The following is a 19,469-nucleotide window of genomic DNA, read 5'->3' on the forward strand; positions in this document are numbered from 1 at the left end:
GTGCTAGTACTAGTGGTGGTGTGGCCCACCAGGTGCTAGTACTAGTGGTGGTGTGGCCCACCATGGTGCTAGTACTAGTGGTGGTGTGGCCCACCTAGGTGCTAGTACTAGTGGTGGTGTGGCCCACCAGGTGCTAGTACTAGTGGTGGTGTGGCCCACCAGGTGCTAGTACTAGTGGTGGTGTGGCCCACCAGGTGCTAGTACTAGTGGTGGTGTGGCCCACCTGGTGCTAGTACTAGTGGTGGTGTGGCCCACCAGGTGCTAGTACTAGTGGTGGTGTGGCCCACCTGGTGCTAGTACTAGTGGTGGTGTGGCCCACCATGGTGCTAGTACTAGTGGTGTGTGGCCCACCTGGTGCTGGTACTAGTGGTGGCGTGGCCCACCAGGTGCTAGTACTAGTGGTGGTGTGGCCCACCTGGTGCTAGTACTAGTGGTGGCGTGGCCCACCTGGTGCTGGTACTAGTGGTGGCGTGGCCCACCTGGTGCTAGTACTAGTGGTGGTGTGGCCCACCAGGTGCTAGTACTAGTGGTGGCGTGGCCCACCTGGTGCTAGTACTAGTGGTGGTGTGGCCCACCAGGTGCCAGTACTAGTGGTGGCGTGGCCCACCAGGTGCTAGTACTAGTGGTGGTGTGGCCCACCAGGTGCCAGTACTAGTGGTGGCGTGGCCCACCAGGTGCCAGTACTAGTGGTGGCGTGGCCCACCAGGTGCCAGTACTAGTGGTGGTGTGGCCCACCTCCCAGCACCAAGAGGCAGGCTAACCAACCCGTCCACCTGATAGAACGTCGCATTTTGACGTATACTCTACATAACAAAAATCGTCGTACTACAAAATGATAGCGGCTCGCGAAATTGATATGTTGATCCGTTTTCTCTTTCGGGTCCTCTGGTAGGTTAGGATAAGCGTAGTTAAGGATGATAGCACGACAGCTTCTCGACGGTGGGAAAGCTTAGGGGGACGGGTTGGAGGATAACCAGTTCCGTCGGAGCTCAGCTGGCCACGACGAGTCAGAGTGTGATAACAGCCATGCTCCCCCCCCCCCCCCCTCTTGACCTTCCACGAGCTGCTGGCTATAAATAACAAGAGAAGCGCCTCGGGCGTCTCGATGCGCTACTCATACCGCATGAAGTGAAGGTCGATAGCACAATGCTCGCACATGTAGTGAAGGTCGATAGCACAATGCTCGCACATGTAGTGAAGGTCGATAGCACAATGCTCGCACATGTAGTGAAGGTCGATAGCACAATGCTCGCACATGTAGTGAAGGACGATAGCACAATGCTCGCACATGTAGTGAAGGACGATAGCACAATGCTCGCACATGTAGTGAAGGTCGATAGCACAATGCTCGCACATGTAGTGAAGGTCGATAGCACAATGCTCGCACATGTAGTGAAGGACGATAGCACAATGCTCGCACATGTAGTGAAGGTCGATAGCACATGTAGTGAAGGACGATAGCACAATGCTCGCACATGTAGTGAAGGTCGATAGCACATGTAGTGAAGGACGATAGCACAATGCTCGCACATGTAGTGAAGGACGATAGCACAATGCTCGCACATGTAGTGAAGGTCGATAGCACATGTAGTGAAGGTCGATAGCACAATGCTCGCACATGTAGTGAAGGTCGATAGCACAATGCTCGCACATGTAGTGAAGGACGATAGCACAATGCTCGCACATGTAGTGAAGGACGATAGCACAATGCTCGCACATGTAGTGAAGGACGATAGCACAATGCTCGCACATGTAGTGAAGGACGATAGCACAATGCTCGCACATGTAGTGAAGGACGATAGCACAATGCTCGCACATGTAGTGAAGGACGATAGCACAATGCTCGCACATGTAGTGGAGGACGATAGCACAATGCTCGCACATGTAGTGGAGGACGATAGCACAATGCTCGCACATGTAGTGGAGGACGATAGCACAATGCTCGCACATGCAGTGAAGGACGATAGCACAATGCTCGCACATGTAGTGGAGGACGATAGCACAATGCTCGCACATGTAGTGGAGGACGATAGCACAATGCTCGCACATGTAGTGGAGGACGATAGCACAATGCTCGCACATGTAGTGAAGGACGATAGCACAATGCTCGCACATGTAGTGGAGGACGATAGCACAATGCTCGCACATGTAGTGAAGGACGATAGCACAATGCTCGCACATGTAGTGGAGGACGATAGCACAATGCTCGCACATGTAGTGGAGGACGATAGCACAATGCTCGCACATGTAGTGGAGGACGATAGCACAATGCTCGCACATGAAGTGAAGGACGATAGCACAATGCTCGCACATGTAGTGAAGGACGATAGCACAATGCTCGCACATGTAGTGAAGGACGATAGCACAATGCTCGCCCATGAAGAGGATAACAATACCAGAAGGCACTATAACACTGAGGATAACAATACCAATAATGACAACACTGGATGTGTCACTAATAGTGTCCCTGTACCAGGATGTGGCACTAATGGTGTACCTGTACCAGCATGTGGCACTAATGGTGTACCTGTACCAGCATGTGGCACTAATGGTGTACCTGTACCAGCATGTGGCACTAATGGTGTACCTGTACCTGGATGTGGCACTAATGGTGTACCTGTACCAGCATGTGGCACTAATGGTGTACCTGTACCTGGATGTGGCACTAATGGTGTACCTGTACCAGCATGTGGCACTAATGGTGTCCCTGTACCAGGATGTGGCACTAATGGTGTACCTGTACCTGGATGTGGCACTAATAGTGTACCTGTACCAGGATGTGGCACTAATGGTGTCCCTGTACCAGCATGTGGCACTAATGGTGTACCTGTACCTGGATGTGGCACTAATAGTGTACCTGTACCTGGATGTGGCACTAATGGTGTACCTGTACCAGCATGTGGCACTAATGGTGTACCTGTACCAGCATGTGGCACTAATAGTGTACCTGTACCAGCATGTGGCACTAATGGTGTACCTGTAACTGGATGTGGCACTAATGGTGTCCCTGTACCTGGATGTGGCACTAATGGTGTCCCTGTACCTGGATGTGGCACTAATGGTGTACCTGTACCTGGATGTGGCACTAATGGTGTACCTGTACCTGGATGTGGCACTAATGGTGTCCCTGTACCAGCATGTGGCACTAATGGTGTCCCTGTACCTGGATGTGGCACTAATGGTGTACCTGTACCTGGATGTGGCACTAATGGTGTACCTGTACCAGGATGTGGCACTAATGGTGTACCTGTACCAGCATGTGGCACTAATGGTGTCCCTGTACCTGGATGTGGCACTAATGGTGTACCTGTACCTGGATGTGGCACTAATGGTGTACCTGTACCTGGATGTGGCACTAATGGTATCCCTGTACCAGGATGTGGCACTAATGGTGTACCTTGTTACGGTGCCCTCTCCTATTTCTTTCGTTTGCCGGCTTAAAGAGTCATATCAGCTCTCCCTACTGATTCTCTGAGGTTCAGGGAGTCTATTGACATATGTGGCGACCAGACCGGCTGCCAGTTAAAGGAAGTTACATTATAAGTTGTAAACAAGGGAAAATTGGCGCCCTGTTATAAAATGAGAGAGTATCCCCTCATGCAGATATGACCTTTTAAAGGGACATTAGCCGATCGCGGATTGGCCGACTTAGGTCGCGGGCGACCAATCAGGGCCCGCCGTGACGTCACCGAGTGCCCTGGGCGGCGCCAACGTGAGAGTTGACTTGACCTCGGAAGCGACAGGACGCACCTCGGTCTGCTCTCAAGGATTAGAGGCTCTACAAGCCTTTCTTAGTGGATTAGTGCAGGCTATCGCAGCCCATCGAATATATTGGAGACCCCGCGCTTCTGGGAAGCAAAAAGGAACCAAGTTTATTGAGCGAAAAAAGGCCAAACTTGGAAAATAGTCGGCGGCGACGCTGGACGTTGTGGGTCTGGAAAGGTGTGGCGGGCAAGCCTAGCTGTGACCGGGTCACATCCACTGAGGGTTTTGGAAGGACGACACCGTGCCTAGGACAAGGAGCAACGCCTTGTGGAAGGGGCGAGTGTGGGAAAATAGTAGTTAGCTCAGTGCCCATCGATGAACCAGGATTGGGGTAGCCGAATCTCAGGGATTGGAACGGCGACGACACGAAGGCTCCACGACACCTGAGGACCTGTGGAACGTTCCTGGATCACCGAGGATCGACTCAGGAAGCGTGGGAACCTCACACCATCGAGGGACAGGCGTCGTGAGCCAGGAATGTAAGGTAGATCATTTTCCCTCCCATTACCCCTTGTGTGAGTGGGCTAGTTAGGCCACAATAGTTACTTATGTATGGCAACAGGACATTAATTCTTTAGTAGTAGAATAGGCTGCAAGGCAGCTTGTGTCCAGGACTGTCAGAGGGGACAGTGTGTACGGATGGCAGGACAGTGAAGAAGAGGTGCCGACGTGGTGAAGAGGCCCTCCTGTGAGAGAGTGTGAGACTCCTGTCTTTCTGCCCAGTTGAAGGAGTGTTGGAGGTCGTGGAAGAAGAGGCTGACGATCTCCAGACTTATTATCCTTATTTCCATATTCATGTATTACTTGTGATTGTGTGTGTGTTCATGTAATTTGCATCAGTAAATTCACACTTTTATCATTGTGTTTGAGTGTGCCTCCCTTTATAATATTTCTCTATGAGCATACACGAAGGTTATCACAGTACCACCTAGGGAACACAACGTTCTCTATAGAAGTTCTTATTGCCTGGTGAGTGGTAAAGACAGCACAGACTTACATAAAAGTGTACCCTTAGCCATCCGATCAGTATCAGTGCCTGAATGGTGGCAACTATTAACGTAGTGGCTAGAGAGAGGTAAAGCCACACAGACCTTCCTGGGAGAGTACCCTGGGCCAACAGTCTAGCAGCAGATCTATTGGAGTAGCAATCTTCTGGCTACAAACAATATATAATACACCCACTGAACTGCATTGCTGGGGTGCAGATATAATAACCCAGCTGGCGACCTTGTTAAGAAGAAGATAGAGAACAGGCAGGAAGAGAGTTCCTGCAACCTTTTTTTTGTCTGGCAGGCAAGACTCTGGGGGGTTACGGTTATAAGGTAAGCCTGAGTCTTCCTTCACTCCTCCACGGGTCTAGGCCGGAACTGTTAACAGCAGTTTCCCCGTGTTTGACTGAAGGGCTTCCAGGGTGAATCAGTGGCACCCCTTTTGTGGTGGAAGCAAAGACCTGCGGAGGTGGGCATTGTTGGTCCTCTCCTGTGTGACCAAGGAGACTCCGGTGAATCCCGGGAGTCGGAGGGGCTGAGTATTTGGGCCTTTTGAGCCCCTAGCAGCTGAGTGCTAGCAGAGCCCCGGCCCACCCCCCCACGTGACAACCTGTACCTGGATGTGGCACTAATGGTGTACCTGTACCTGGATGTGGCACTAATGGTGTCCCTGTACCAGGATGTGGCACTAATGGTGTACCTGTACCTGGATGTGGCACTAATGGTGTACCTGTACCAGCATGTGCCACTAATAAAGTAACCTGTACCAGCATGTGACACTAATGGTGTACCTGTACCAGGATGTGGCACTAATGGTGTACCTGTACCAGCATGTGGCACTAATGGTGTCCCTGTACCAGGATGTGGCACTAATGGTGTCCCTGTACCTGGATGTGGCACTAATGGTGTACCTGGATGTGGCACTAATGGTGTCCCTGTACCTGGATGTGGCACTAATGGTGTCCCTGTACCTGGATGTGGCACTAATGGTGTCCCTGTACCTGGATGTGGCACTAATGGTGTCCCTGTACCAGCGTGTGGCACTAATGGTGTACCTGTACCAGCATGTGGCACTAATGGTGTCCCTGTACCAGCATGTGGCACTAATAGTGTACCTGTACCAGGATGTGGCACTAATGGTGTACCTGTACCAGCATGTGGCACTAATGGTGTACCTGTACCAGCATGTGGCACTAATGGTGTCCCTGTACCAGGATGTGGCACTAATGGTGTCCCTGTACCAGCATGTGGCACTAATGGTGTCCCTGTACCAGCATGTGGCACTAATGGTGTACCTGTACCAGCATGTGGCACTAATGGTGTACCTGTACCAGGATGTGGCACTAATGGTGTACCTGTACCAGCATGTGGCACTAATGGTGTCCCTGTACCAGCATGTGGCACTAATAGTGTACCTGTACCAGGATGTGGCACTAATGGTGTCCCTGTACCAGCATGTGGCACTAATAGTGTACCTGTACCAGCATGTGGCACTAATGGTGTCCCTGTACCAGCATGTGGCACTAATAGTGTACCTGTACCAGCATGTGGCACTAATGGTGTACCTGTACCAGCATGTGGCACTAATGGTGTCCCTGTACCAGCATGTGGCACTAATGGTGTCCCTGTACCAGCATGTGGCACTAATGGTGTCCCTGAACCAGCATGTGGCACTAATGGTGTACCTGTACCAGCATGTGGCACTAATGGTGTACCTGTACCAGCATGTGGCACTAATGGTGTACCTGTACCAGCATGTGGCACTAGTGGTGTACCTGTACCTGGATGTGGCACTAATGGTGTACCTGTACCAGCATGTGGCACTAATAGTGTACCTGTACCAGCATGTGGCACTAATGGTGTACCTGTACCAGCATGTGGCACTAATGGTGTTCCTGTACCTGGATGTGGCACTAATGGTGTACCTGTACCTGGATGTGGCACTAATGGTGTACCTGTACCAGCATGTGGCACTAATGGTGTCCCTGTACCAGCATGTGGCACTAATGGTGTCCCTGTACCAGCATGTGGCACTAATGGTGTACCTGTACCAGCATGTGGCACTAATGGTGTACCTGTACCAGGATGTGGCACTAATGGTGTCCCTGTACCAGCATGTGGCACTAATGGTGTACCTGTACCAGCATGTGGCACTAATGGTGTACCTGTACCAGGATGTGGCACTAATGGTGTACCTGTACCAGCATGTGGCACTAATGGTGTCCCTGTACCAGCATGTGGCACTAATAGTGTACCTGTACCAGGATGTGGCACTAATGGTGTCCCTGTACCAGCATGTGGCACTAATAGTGTACCTGTACCAGCATGTGGCACTAATGGTGTCCCTGTACCAGCATGTGGCACTAATAGTGTACCTGTACCAGCATGTGGCACTAATGGTGTACCTGTACCAGCATGTGGCACTAATGGTGTCCCTGTACCAGCATGTGGCACTAATGGTGTCCCTGTACCAGCATGTGGCACTAATGGTGTCCCTGAACCAGCATGTGGCACTAATGGTGTACCTGTACCAGCATGTGGCACTAATGGTGTACCTGTACCAGCATGTGGCACTAATGGTGTACCTGTACCAGCATGTGGCACTAGTGGTGTACCTGTACCTGGATGTGGCACTAATGGTGTACCTGTACCAGCATGTGGCACTAATAGTGTACCTGTACCAGCATGTGGCACTAATGGTGTACCTGTACCAGCATGTGGCACTAATGGTGTACCTGTACCTGGATGTGGCACTAATGGTGTACCTGTACCTGGATGTGGCACTAATGGTGTACCTGTACCAGCATGTGGCACTAATGGTGTACCTGTACCAGCATGTGGCACTAATGGTGCACCTGTACCAGGATGTGGCACTAATAGTGTACCTGTACCAGGATGTGGCACTAATGGTGTCCCTGTACCTGGATGTGGCACTAATGGTGTCCCTGTACCAGGATGTGGCACTAATGGTGTACCTGTACCTGGATGTGGCACTAATGGTGTACCTGTACCTGGATGTGGCACTAATAGTGTACCTGTACCAGGATGTGGCACTAATGATGTCCCTGTACCTGGATGTGGCACTAATAGTGTACCTGTACCAGGATGTGGCACTAATGGTGCACCTGTACCAGGATGTAGAGCGACCTAACGCTAAGTAAACCTAACACAGGATCTGATAGCTGAGCTGACAACGCTCAGGACTCTTAATTCTTTGGCCTGGGTTCGATTCCTGGACCAGGCAGAAACGAATGGGCAAAGTGGGAAATTGGGAAATTAGTAGTTAGTTCCAGTTGATTGATTGAGCGAGAGTTGAGAGTCGGGCGGAAAGAGGAGAGCTCAACCCCCGCAAGAACAACTAGGAGAATACAACATGAGCCAGCACCATGAAGGGGTGGATCATGAGCACCTTCACATCCAACCTGGAGAGCGTCTCTGGAGTTGGTCCACTCACTCCCCGATCAACAGATCCCACCGCAATGACCATGACTTTCATATTCCTTGTGCATGTCTGCCTCGAATACTGCCTCGAGTACTGCCTGGAGTACTGCCTCGAGTACTGCCTCGAGTACTGCCTCGAGTACTGCCTTATACTATACCCTCCCCCACCCAGGAGGGGGGGGGGGCAGAGGACATACCCAAACATACTGCGGTAGAGAGGTGGGCCAGGTGAGTGAAACAGTGGAGAGAGGTGGGCCAGGTGAGTGAAACAGTGGAGAGAGAGGTGGGCCAGGTGGGTGAAGCAGTGGAGAGAGAGGTGGGCCAGGTGGGTGAAGCAGTGGAGAGAGAGGTGGGCCAGGTGGGTGAAGCAGTGGAGAGAGAGGTGGGCCAGGTGGGTGAAGCAGTGGAGAGAGAGGTGGGCCAGGTGGGTGAAGCAGTGGAGAGAGAGGTGGGCCAGGTGGGTGAAGCAGTGGAGAGAGAGGTGGGCCAGGTGGGTGAAGCAGTGGAGAGGTGGGCCAGGTGGGTGAAGCAGTGGAGAGAGAGGTGGGCCAGGTGGGTGAAGCAGTGGAGAGGTGGGCCAGGTGGGTGAAGCAGTGGGGAGAGAGGTGGGCCAGGTGGGTGAAGCAGTGGGGAGAGAGGTGGGCTAGGTGGGTGAAGCAGTGGGGAGAGGTGGGCCAGGTGGGTGAAGCAGTGGGGAAAGGTGGGCCAGGTGGGTGAAACAGTGGAGAGGTGGGCCAAGTGGGTGAAGCAGTGGGGAGAGAGGTGGGCCAGGTGGGTGAAGCAGTGGAGAGAGAGGTGGGCCAGGTGGGTGAAGCAGTGGAGAGAGAGGTGGGCCAGGTGGGTGAAGCAGTGGGGAGAGAGGTGGGCCAGGTGGGTGAAGCAGTAGAGAGGTGGGCCAGGTGGGTGAAGCAGTAGAGAGGTGGGCCAGGTGGGTGAAGCAGTGGGGAAAGGTGGGCCAGGTGGGTGAAGCAGTGGGGAGAGAGGTGGGCCAGGTGGGCGAAGCAGTGGAGAGAGAGGTGGGCCAGGTGGGCGAAGCAGTGGAGAGAGAGGTGGGCCAGGTGGGTGAAGCAGTGGAGAGAGAGGTGGGCCAGGTGGGTGAAGCAGTGATGAGAGAGGTGGGCCAGGTGGGTGAAGCAGTGATGAGAGAGGTGGGCCAGGTGGGTGAAGCAGTGGAGAGAGAGGTGGGCCAGGTGGGTGAAGCAGTGGAGAGAGAGGTGGGCCAGGTGGGTGAAGCAGTGGGGAAAGGTGGGCCAGGTGGGTGAAGCAGTGGAGAGAGAGGTGGGCCAGGTGGGTGAAGCAGTGGAGAGAGAGGTGGGCCAGGTGGGTGAAGCAGTGGAGAGAGAGGTGGGCCAGGTGGGTGAAGCAGTGGAGAGAGAGGTGGGCCAGGTGGGTGAAGCAGTGGGGAGAGAGGTGGGCCAGGTGGGTGAAGCAGTGGAGAGAGAGGTGGGCCAGGTGGGTGAAGCAGTGGAGAGAGAGGTGGGCCAGGTGGGTGAAGCAGTGGAGAGAGGTGAAGAGGTGGCGGGAGGGGGGCGAAGAGGTGGCAGGAAGGGGGGGGGGAGAGGAGGCAGGAAGGGGGGGAGAGGTGGAAGGGGGGGAAGAGGTGGCTGGAAGGGGGGGAGAGGTGGAAGGGGGGGAAGAGGTGGCTGGAAGGGGGGGAAGAGGTGGCAGGAAGGGGGGGAGAGGTGGAAGGGGGGGGGGAAGAGGTGGCAGGAAGGGGGGGGGGAAGAAGTGGCAGGAAGGGGGGGGGGATACCTGCTTGATGGGGTTCTGGGAGTTCTTCTACTCGCCAAGCCCAGCCCGAGGCCAGGCTTGACTTGGATGATGCAGGGGATGAGTGCAGACCCGCGTCTCACCTGGCAATTGCCTCATGACAGTGAAGTTGTAAATGTCAACAGCAATTCCTCCACCCTCCCAGCCGCTCCCTACACTTTACTGCCTCACTCACACCAGCACTCACTCACTCACTCACAGACAAAGAAGAGCAACCTTATGAGACTTTCACTTACGGGACTCGCACTCACACCTCCTGTCAAGAAGAGCAAGTTTACGAGACTAGAGGGATACAAGGTCGTTTTTCTGCAGAGGGACATGACGAGGGAAGAGACAAGGAAGACTGCAGAAGCAAGGAGGAGAGGCAAGGGGCGGAGATGGGAACAAGGAAGCCATAAGACTTGGTGCAGTATCTTCAGTAACCTCAGAGGGGAGAGGGTATCCCCTCACCAGCAGGTCATCATCCCCATAGAGGAATGTAACAGAAATCTGCCACCATCCAACCCCACGATCATCCCCCCCCCCCAAACACCTGCACCTCCCCCACCAGTAGAGATCCTCCACAGATCATACCCTGCCTCCCTGCTCCCCATCTCCAGGCCCCTAATGTTTCCCTCCATGCCCTCATCCTTCCCCAACCCCTTCCCCCTTTCCACAGGCCCCTCCTGCTCCCCCATCCATTGCCCTAATTGACCCCCAACCCCAGACCCCCCCCCCCCAGGTTACACCACCTCAGACCCTCCTAGATTCCCCAAACCGGATCCTCCCAGCCCCCTCTCACCCCAGATCCTCCTCCCACCCCAGTCCTCCTACCACAACCCCTCCCAACCCAGACACCCTTTGTCCCCTTACCCCAGTGGAATCAACAGAAACTGAGGATGGAACGAAGAGTCAGTTTCAGGGTAATGTATTCAAGCATAGATCGGATTACAAGCAAGGCAAGTGAACTTAGGGAACGAACACAAGATAGGAACCCAGATAGTAATTGGATTCACGGAAACAAAACTCTCAGGAATCATAACGAATGCGTTGCTTCCCCAGGACTACACGGTAATAAGGAAAGAGAGAGAGAGGGAAGGAAGGGGAGGAGGCGGGGTGGCCCTACTGATAAGAAAGGAATGGAGTTTTGAGGAGATGGTTATCCCAGGCTGCGAGGGGGTTCAGAGACTACATTACAGGCACCATGATGATGAGAGAACCAAGAGTAGTCGCAGCAGTGATATATAACCCTCCACCAAATGACAGAAGACCCAGGCAAAAGTATGACAGAAAAAACATGGTAGTCAACACTATAATTGAGAGAGCAGCCACTGCTGCCTATACAAATAGATCTCATCTGCTCATCATGAGGGACTTCAATCATGGAAGGATAGAGAGGGAAAACAAGGAACCACACTAAGGTGAGGAAACATGGAGAGCTAAACTGTTGGAAGTGGAAACACAACACGAAATATAAGTCAGCATGTCAGGGAACCAACAAGCATGAGAGGCAACGATGAACCCGCAAGACTTGACCTAGTCTTCACACTGAATGACTCTGACATAAGGGAAATCGGTTTCGAAGCCCCCGAGGGAATGAGCTATCACAGTGTACTGATGTTTGAGTATCTGGTCGAAGAAGGGTTAATGTACCCAAGGAAGGGCCCAAAAAACAAAAGGATAGCATTCCGAAAGGGAAACTATGAGGAGATAAGAAAATTCCTAACAGATATAACTTGGGAAAGAGAGCTGAGGAAAGACGGCCCAAGGCAAGATGGACTACATCACACAAGTGTAAAGAGGCAACAGACAAGTCTGTCCCGGTCCAAAAGGAAAATAGTGAAATGCAGACAAGAAACCCATGGTTTAATCAGAGATGTAAGCTAGCAGAGCAACGAAGTACAAGGATATGGAAAAACTATAGAAATAATAGGACACAAGTGAGCAGAGAAAGATACCAGAGCGACAGGAACGAATACGTCAGGATGAGAAGAGGCAGATGGGCAATACGAAAATGACATCGCAAGCAAGGCAAAGATTCAACCTAAATTGCTGCTAAGCCACTCCAGGAGAAAAACAACAGTGAAGAAACAGGTAATGAAACTGAGGATAGGGGCAGACAAATTCACTACAAATGACAAGGAAGTGTGCGGGGAACTCAATAAGAAAATCCAGGAGGTCTTCACAGTAGAGCAAGGATTAGTCCCAGAAATAGGAGAGGGAATATCTAACCACATACCACTAGATGAGTTTGTGATTACCAGCAGGGAGGTGAGGAAGAATCTGCTAGAATTGGAAGTAACAAAGGCTATAGGCCCAGATGGAATCTCACCTTGGATACTGAAGGAAGAAGCAGAAACTCTGTGCCAGCCATTCACCATGGTGTATAACAAATCACTAGTAACAGGTGAACTACCAAAAATTTGGAAGACGGCTAATGTAGTCCCGATATTCAAGAAGTGTGATAGACAGGGGCATTGAACTACAGGCCAGTGTCACTAACTTGCATACCATGCAAGGTGATTGAGAAGATTATGCGAAAAAACTAGTCGAACATCTGGAGCGGAAGAACTTTGTATTACATCATCAGCATGGGTTCAAGGCTGGCAGATCATGCCTCACTGGATTGATTGAATTCTATGACCAGGCAAGAGAGAGAAGGGTGGGCAAACTGCATATTTTTCGATTGCTAGAAAGCCTTTGACACAGTACCCCATAGGAGACTAGTGCACAGACTGGAGAGACAGGCAGGAGTGAAAGGGAAGGTACTACTTTGGATAAGGAAGTACCTAAACAACAGAAGAGTGTCATTGTGTGGGGTGAGATCTCCGAGTGGCGAGGCGTCACCAGTGGAGTCCCACAGGGATCAGTTCTTGAACCTATACTGTTCCTGATATATGTAAATGATCTCCCAGAGGGAATAGACTCGTTCCTCTCAATGTTTGCAAATGATGCAAAAATTATGAGGAGGATTAAGACAGAAAAAGATATTATGAGTCTACAAGATGACCTAGACAAGCTGAAGGAATGGTCCAACAGATGGCTACTAAAGTTTAATCCAAGTAAATGTAAGGTAATGAAACTAGGTGGAGGAAATAGGAGGCCAGACACTGGATACCTAATGGGAGATGAAGTCCTTCATGAAACGGACAAAGAGATCTAGGAGTTGATATCACGCCAAACCTGTCTCCTGAAGCCCACACTAAAAGAATAACAGCGGCATATGCAAGGCTGGCTAACATTAGAACTGCCTTCAAAAACCTGTACAAGGAATCTTTCAGAACCTTGTATACCACATATGTAAGACCAATCCTGGAGTATGCGGCCCCAGCATGGAGCCCGTACCTTGTCAAGCACAAGACGAAACTGGAAAAAGTTCAGAGGTATGCCACTAGGCTAGTCCCAGAACTAAGAGGCATGAGTTACAAGGAAAGGCTGTGTGAAATGCACCTCACGTCGCTGGAAGACAGAAGAGCTCGTGGAGAAATGATCACCACATACAAAATTCTCAGGGGAAATTGACAGGGGGGGGTAGAAAGGATGAATTATTTAACACGGGTTGTATACGCATAAGGGGACACAGGTGGAAGCTGAGTACCTAAATGAGCCAGAGACATTAGAAAGAACGTTTTCAGTGTCAGAGTAATTAATAAATGGAATGCACTAGGAAGTGATGTGGTGGAGGCAGACTCCATGCACAGTTTCAAATGTAGATATGATAGAGCTCGAAAAGCTCAGGAATCTGTACACCAGTAGATTGATGGTTGAGAGCCGGTACCAAGGAGCGAAAGGTCAACCCCAGCAAACGCAACTAAGTGAGTACATTCACATACGGACTCAACTATTTTCCCTGCTTCGCTTGTTAGAAGGGACGCTGCTCCATGGACGGAGTGACCTTCTCACAGACGAGTTAAGTGGCCGACAGAGGACAGTGGCAGAGCGTATTAACTCCAGGTTGACGAACGCCCACACTGTTAGCCTAGTCTCTCTTCCCGCCTTGGTCCTAATTTCTCTGCAAGCTACAAGCGGAGTATAGCGAATAGTCTCATGGACGCCAATGTCATTTTACTCACCGCCACTCGTCTACGTGAACTTGGGAGACAGGGCAACCCGTCCTCAGAAAATAAAGTCCATTCCAGCCAGCGGTCGACCCCAAAGACGCATTCATCAATTTTAACATGCTGTTCATTTAAAACAGATATTTTTTCAAATATAAATTAATATTTTTTGTATATTGACATACTGTACACATTTAGGCACTTGTTAGGTTAGGTGTTTTGGTTCTGTTGGCGATTATTTGTACTACGTGGGTGAAGTATTTACAGCGTTGTGGTTCAAACAAAAGTTGTCGGCGAAGCATTTGTTCCAGAAGTGTTCTGAAGTCATCAGTTGTGAGTCTTGTTTAAACCGTTTTTCATTCATAAACAGGGGGTATGGCGGGTGCATGGAATGGACTTTGGCCTTTGGAGGACGGGCTGGTAGCAGACACGAGTCAGTCACAGTAAGGGGAATAAAGTCACACAAGCTGACTGCCTCGATGATCAGTGTTGGGAACCATACTGTGTCATTTGGTTCATGACCTAACTACAGGGTTGGAGTCCTACTTATCTAAGCTCGCTGACGATGCATATTAATAAGAGTCGAAACAGATGGCGATTGTTAAAAATACTAAGGAGACAGAAAAACTGCAGAGTTGGTCCCAGAAATGACTACTCGAATGCAACACTAGTAAGTGTAAGGTGATGGTAATAGGAGCAGGTGACGGAGCAGATGGACGGAAGACAATGGAAGGAAACCAGTTGCCAGTAACGACCAGGGAGAGAGACCTGGAAGTGGATACACGCCTCAAGTCCAAATACATAGCAGCAGCATAATATAATACTATGACAAAAGTCAGAACATCATTAAGGAAGCTAAACAAGAAGACCTTCAGATCACTGTTCACTGGCAACCTGGACCAGTGCTAGAGTATGCCGCCCCATCCTGGAACCCCAACACACAAAGACAAGACAATAAGAAAACGTTAATAAGCTTACAACGAGTGTCATCCACGAATTACATGGAACTGGCTGCGAAGACTGCAAGAGCTGGCCCTAATGTCGCTGGGAAAGAAATGAGATTAGATACATTACAGAGATATCAAATACATAGGAAGGGTTGAACAGTTGATCAAGAAGAAAATGTTCACACTGAACACGATAGTTCAGTGACGGCCTGGGTGGATGTCTCAGAGGCAAACGACCCATAGACTCATGTGTTGATCTTAGTACAAGAGCAGTACAAGCAGATCTTAGTACAAGAACAGTACAAGAACAGTACAAGAGTACAAGAGCAGAGTAAGAACAGTGCAAGAGTACAAGAGCAGTACAAGCAGATCTTAGTATAAGAGCAGTAGATAAATGGAATGAAACAAATGAGAAGGTTATGCACGCGAACTCCATTTATAATGTCAAAAACAGATGAGAGAGAAAAACGTGCGGTAGGCCGGGAGTCACTGCTTTGGACACCAGGCGGCGGTCAAGTTCTCGCAAATTTAATATGTCAATATTGACTTAGTAACTACGTGCATAGGTGACATACTGAACATAATAGATACCCTTAAAAAGATTCATAGAAAACACCGACCTTACCTAACCTTGTTAGTATCTTAAGATAAGCATCTTATTGCTTCGTAATTACAATTATTACCTAACCTATAATAGGTATAGGTTAAGTAATAATTGTAATTACGAAGAAATAAGATGCTTATCTTAAGATACTAACAAGGTTAGGTAAGGTCGGTGTTTTCTATGAATCTTTTTAAGGGTATCTATTATGTTTAGTATATCACCTATGCACGTAGTTAATAAGTCAATATTGACTTTACGAATTTGCGAGAACGGGTTGGTCAAGGACGGGTCCAAAAGCTAAAGCTCAATACTGCTGGTACACCGCTCCCCCCCCACCCCCCCACCCCATCCCACCCCCCCACCCCACCCACCCACCCCACCCCACCCCACCCCACCCCACCCCACCCCACCCCAACCAAACCCCACCCCACCCACCCACCCACCCCACCCCACCCCACCCCACCCACTTAAAATACAACACACAAGATGAGAACTGCTAAGATTTGCGTTACTAAATTGTGAATTTATTAAAGATTATGGAGCGTGAAGGTCACTGTACACCTGGCCCCGGCTACAACGGGAACCCCACACACACACACACACACACACACACACACACACACACACACACACACACACACACACACTAGGGGACACAGGTGGAAACTGAGCGCCCAAATGAGCCACAGAGAAATTAGAAAGAACTTTTTTAGTGTCAGAGTGGTTGACAAATGGAATGCATTAGGAAGTGATGTGGTGGAGGCTGACTCCATACACAGTTTCAAGTGTAGATATGATAGAGCCCAATAGGCTCAGGAATCTGTACACCTGTTGATTGACGGTTGAGAGGCGGGACCAAAGAGCCAGAGCTCAACCCCCGCAAACACAACTAGGCGAGTACAACTAGGTGAGTACACACCATGTAGGCCTCCCTGCATGCCTCGGTTATCAATATAAAATAATCTCTGCATAAATGACTTATCACTATAATACACAACATTCCTGTACAAGGTACAATGAGAGCAATAATTATTACTCCCCCCCCCCCGTCCTGAAGGTGAAGCACAGACCCAACACGTGTCAGTATTAGTGCAAAATTTTCCGGGAAACTTCCCCCGTTCCTCACCAAGGCGGTGTAACCACTGCTCACGGTACACTGTTTACTACACCTTGATAAACACTCTTGGTTTGATCAGTATACTTAGTAATGATACCCACGCTGTCTGCCCACAGTAGTGCCCCAGACGCCGGGCACACACACAGTAGTGCCCCAGACGCCTGGTACACACACGGTAGTGCCCCAGACGCCGGGTACACACACGGTAGTGCCCCAGACGCCGGGTACACACACAGTAGTGCCCCAGACGCCGGGTACACACACAGTAGTGCCCCAGACGCCGGGTACACACACGGTAGTGCCCCAGACGCCGGGTACACACACGGTAGTGCCCCAGACGCCGAGTACACACACGGTAGTGCCCCAGACGCCGAGTACACACACGGTAGTGCCCCAGACGCCGGGTACACACACGGTAGTGCCCCAGACGCCGGGTACACACACGGTAGTGCCCCAGACGCCGGGTACACACACGGTAGTGCCCCAGACGCCGGGTACACACACGGTAGTGCCCCAGACGCCGGGTACACACACGGTAGTGCCCCAGACGCCTGGTACACACACGGTAGTGCCCCAGACGCCTGGTACACACACACGGTAGTGCCCCAGACGCCGGGTACACACACGGTAGTGCCCCAGACGCCGGGTACACACACGGTAGTACCCCAGACGCCGGGTACACACACGGTAGTGCCCCAGACGCCGGGTACACACACGGTAGTGCCCCAGACGCCTGGTACACACACAAGTAGTGCCCCAGACGCCGGGTACACACACAGTAGTGCCCCAGACGCCGGGTACACACACAGTAGTGCCCCAGACGCCGGGTACACACACAGTAGTGCCCCAGACGCCGGGTACACACACAGTAGTGCCCCAGACGCCGGGTACACACACAGTAGTGCCCCAGACGCCGGGTACACACACAGTAGTGCCCCAGACGCCGGGTACACACACAGTAGTGCCCCAGACGCCGGGTACACACACAGTAGTGCCCCAGACGCCGGGTACACACACAGTAGTGCCCCAGACGCCGGGTACACACACGTAGTGCCCCAGACGCCGGGTACACACACAGTAGTGCCCCAGACGCCGGGTACACACACGGTAGTGCCCCAGACGCCGGGTACACACACGGTAGTGCCCCAGACGCCAGGCGTACAAACAGTAGTGCCCCAGACGCCGGGTACACACACAGTAGTGCCCCTAGACGCCGGGTACACACACAGTAGTGCCCCAGACGCCGGGTACACACACAGTAGTGCCCCAGACGCCGGGTACACACACAGTAGTGCCCCAGACGCCGGGTACACACACAGTAGTGCCCCAGACGCCGGGTACACACACAGTAGTGCCCCAGACGCCGGGTACACACACAGTAGTGCCCCAGACGCCGGGTACACACACAGTAGTGCCCCAGACGCCGGGTACACACACAGTAGTGCCCCAGACGCCGGGTACACACACAGTAGTGCCCCAGACGCCGGGTACACACACAGTAGTGCCCCAGAAGCTTTGGGTAGCTGTATATATATAAACCTTTCAATATGTATGCATGTGTTCGGGGTAAGCGAGCACACATGAAGGTGCGTGCTTGCTGGCCAGTCATTCCGGTCTTGTTTAATACAGGTTCATGGGCATCTCGCAGCACCCAAGCTGCACAGTTGTCACAATTCCGTTATTTACAGGGTTATGTAAAGGTTCTGCATAGGACTATAGCGGACTAATAGGCTATGATATAGTGCACACACATTTCCACGGCTTGTGAACCTTATGTCGCATCACCCCTCCCAGACACGGGTGCAAAATGACCTCGATAGGGGGCGCCACATGACCTCGAGAGGGGGCGCCACATGACCTCGAGACGGGGGGCGCCACATGACCTCGAGAGGGAGCGCCACATGACCTCGAGAGGGAGCGCCACATGACCTCGAGAGGGAGCGCCACATGACCTCGAGGGGGGGCGCCACATGACCTCGAGAGGGGGCGCCACATGACCTCGAGAGGGGGCGCCACATGACCTCGAGGGGGGGGGCACCACATGACCTCGAGAGGGGGCGCCACATGACCTCGAGAGGGGGCGCCACATGACCTCGAGAGGGGGCGCCACATGACCTCGAGGGGGGGGGGCGCCACATGACCTCGAGAGGGGGCGCCACATGACCGAGTTTGAGGGCATCACATCACCACCGGGAGGGTATATATAATATATTGTGACCACAAAGGGACAGGGGGCACGCATACCCAGGAAGGCAGTAAACATTATTGCAAGGGTCGCACAACAGCGCAAGTATTACTATACGCAGCACCGGAGAGTAACACCGGGCGGCTTCGACACAACACTATTAGTTCACACACAACACACACAAGGCGCGAGAAGGCAGGCGCGCGGCGTCCGTCCCAGACGAGCTCTGGCTCCTAACTGTACTCCAGCCCTCACGGCTCACTGACCCGACCCACAACTTGCGGGTGACGTGGCTCAGGTACCAGCTCCTCCATTACTCACTCCGGATACTAGACGCCACCCTCGCCGGCCTACACAACCACCTCCCACTACCCCGGCCGCCTCTGCCTTCAACGCACCACACAACGCAACAAAACATATTAATACAAAAACTAGTGCCCGGGGGGGGGGGGGGGCTCAGCAGCAGGCCTCAGAGCCAGCTGAGTGTCTCCATGGTTACCGTGGGACGCCTCGCCACCATCTTGACCCCCCCCCCCCCCCCCATAAACAAACCCCCGCCCCGCCTTTCCTTCTCTCTAGTAGCACATCTGGAGAAAAGGGACTTATCCGTGACA

At 51.9% G+C, this 19,469-nt stretch overlaps 1 protein-coding gene across 1 annotated transcript in view; it reads right to left on the reverse strand.

Moving 5' to 3' along the window:
- Window positions 1–19,064, reverse strand: part of Mtp (microsomal triacylglycerol transfer protein) — a 253,595-nt gene extending 234,531 nt beyond the window's left edge. The window contains exon 1 of the mRNA XM_069330044.1: window positions 19,038–19,064. The gene's annotated coding sequence lies outside the window, so the exon portion shown is untranslated. The remainder of the gene's footprint in view (window positions 1–19,037) is intronic.
- Window positions 19,065–19,469: the final 405 nt, after the last annotated feature.

This window comes from Procambarus clarkii, chromosome 3 (assembly GCF_040958095.1).
Source record: "Procambarus clarkii isolate CNS0578487 chromosome 3, FALCON_Pclarkii_2.0, whole genome shotgun sequence".
Taxonomy (NCBI): domain Eukaryota; kingdom Metazoa; phylum Arthropoda; class Malacostraca; order Decapoda; family Cambaridae; genus Procambarus; species Procambarus clarkii.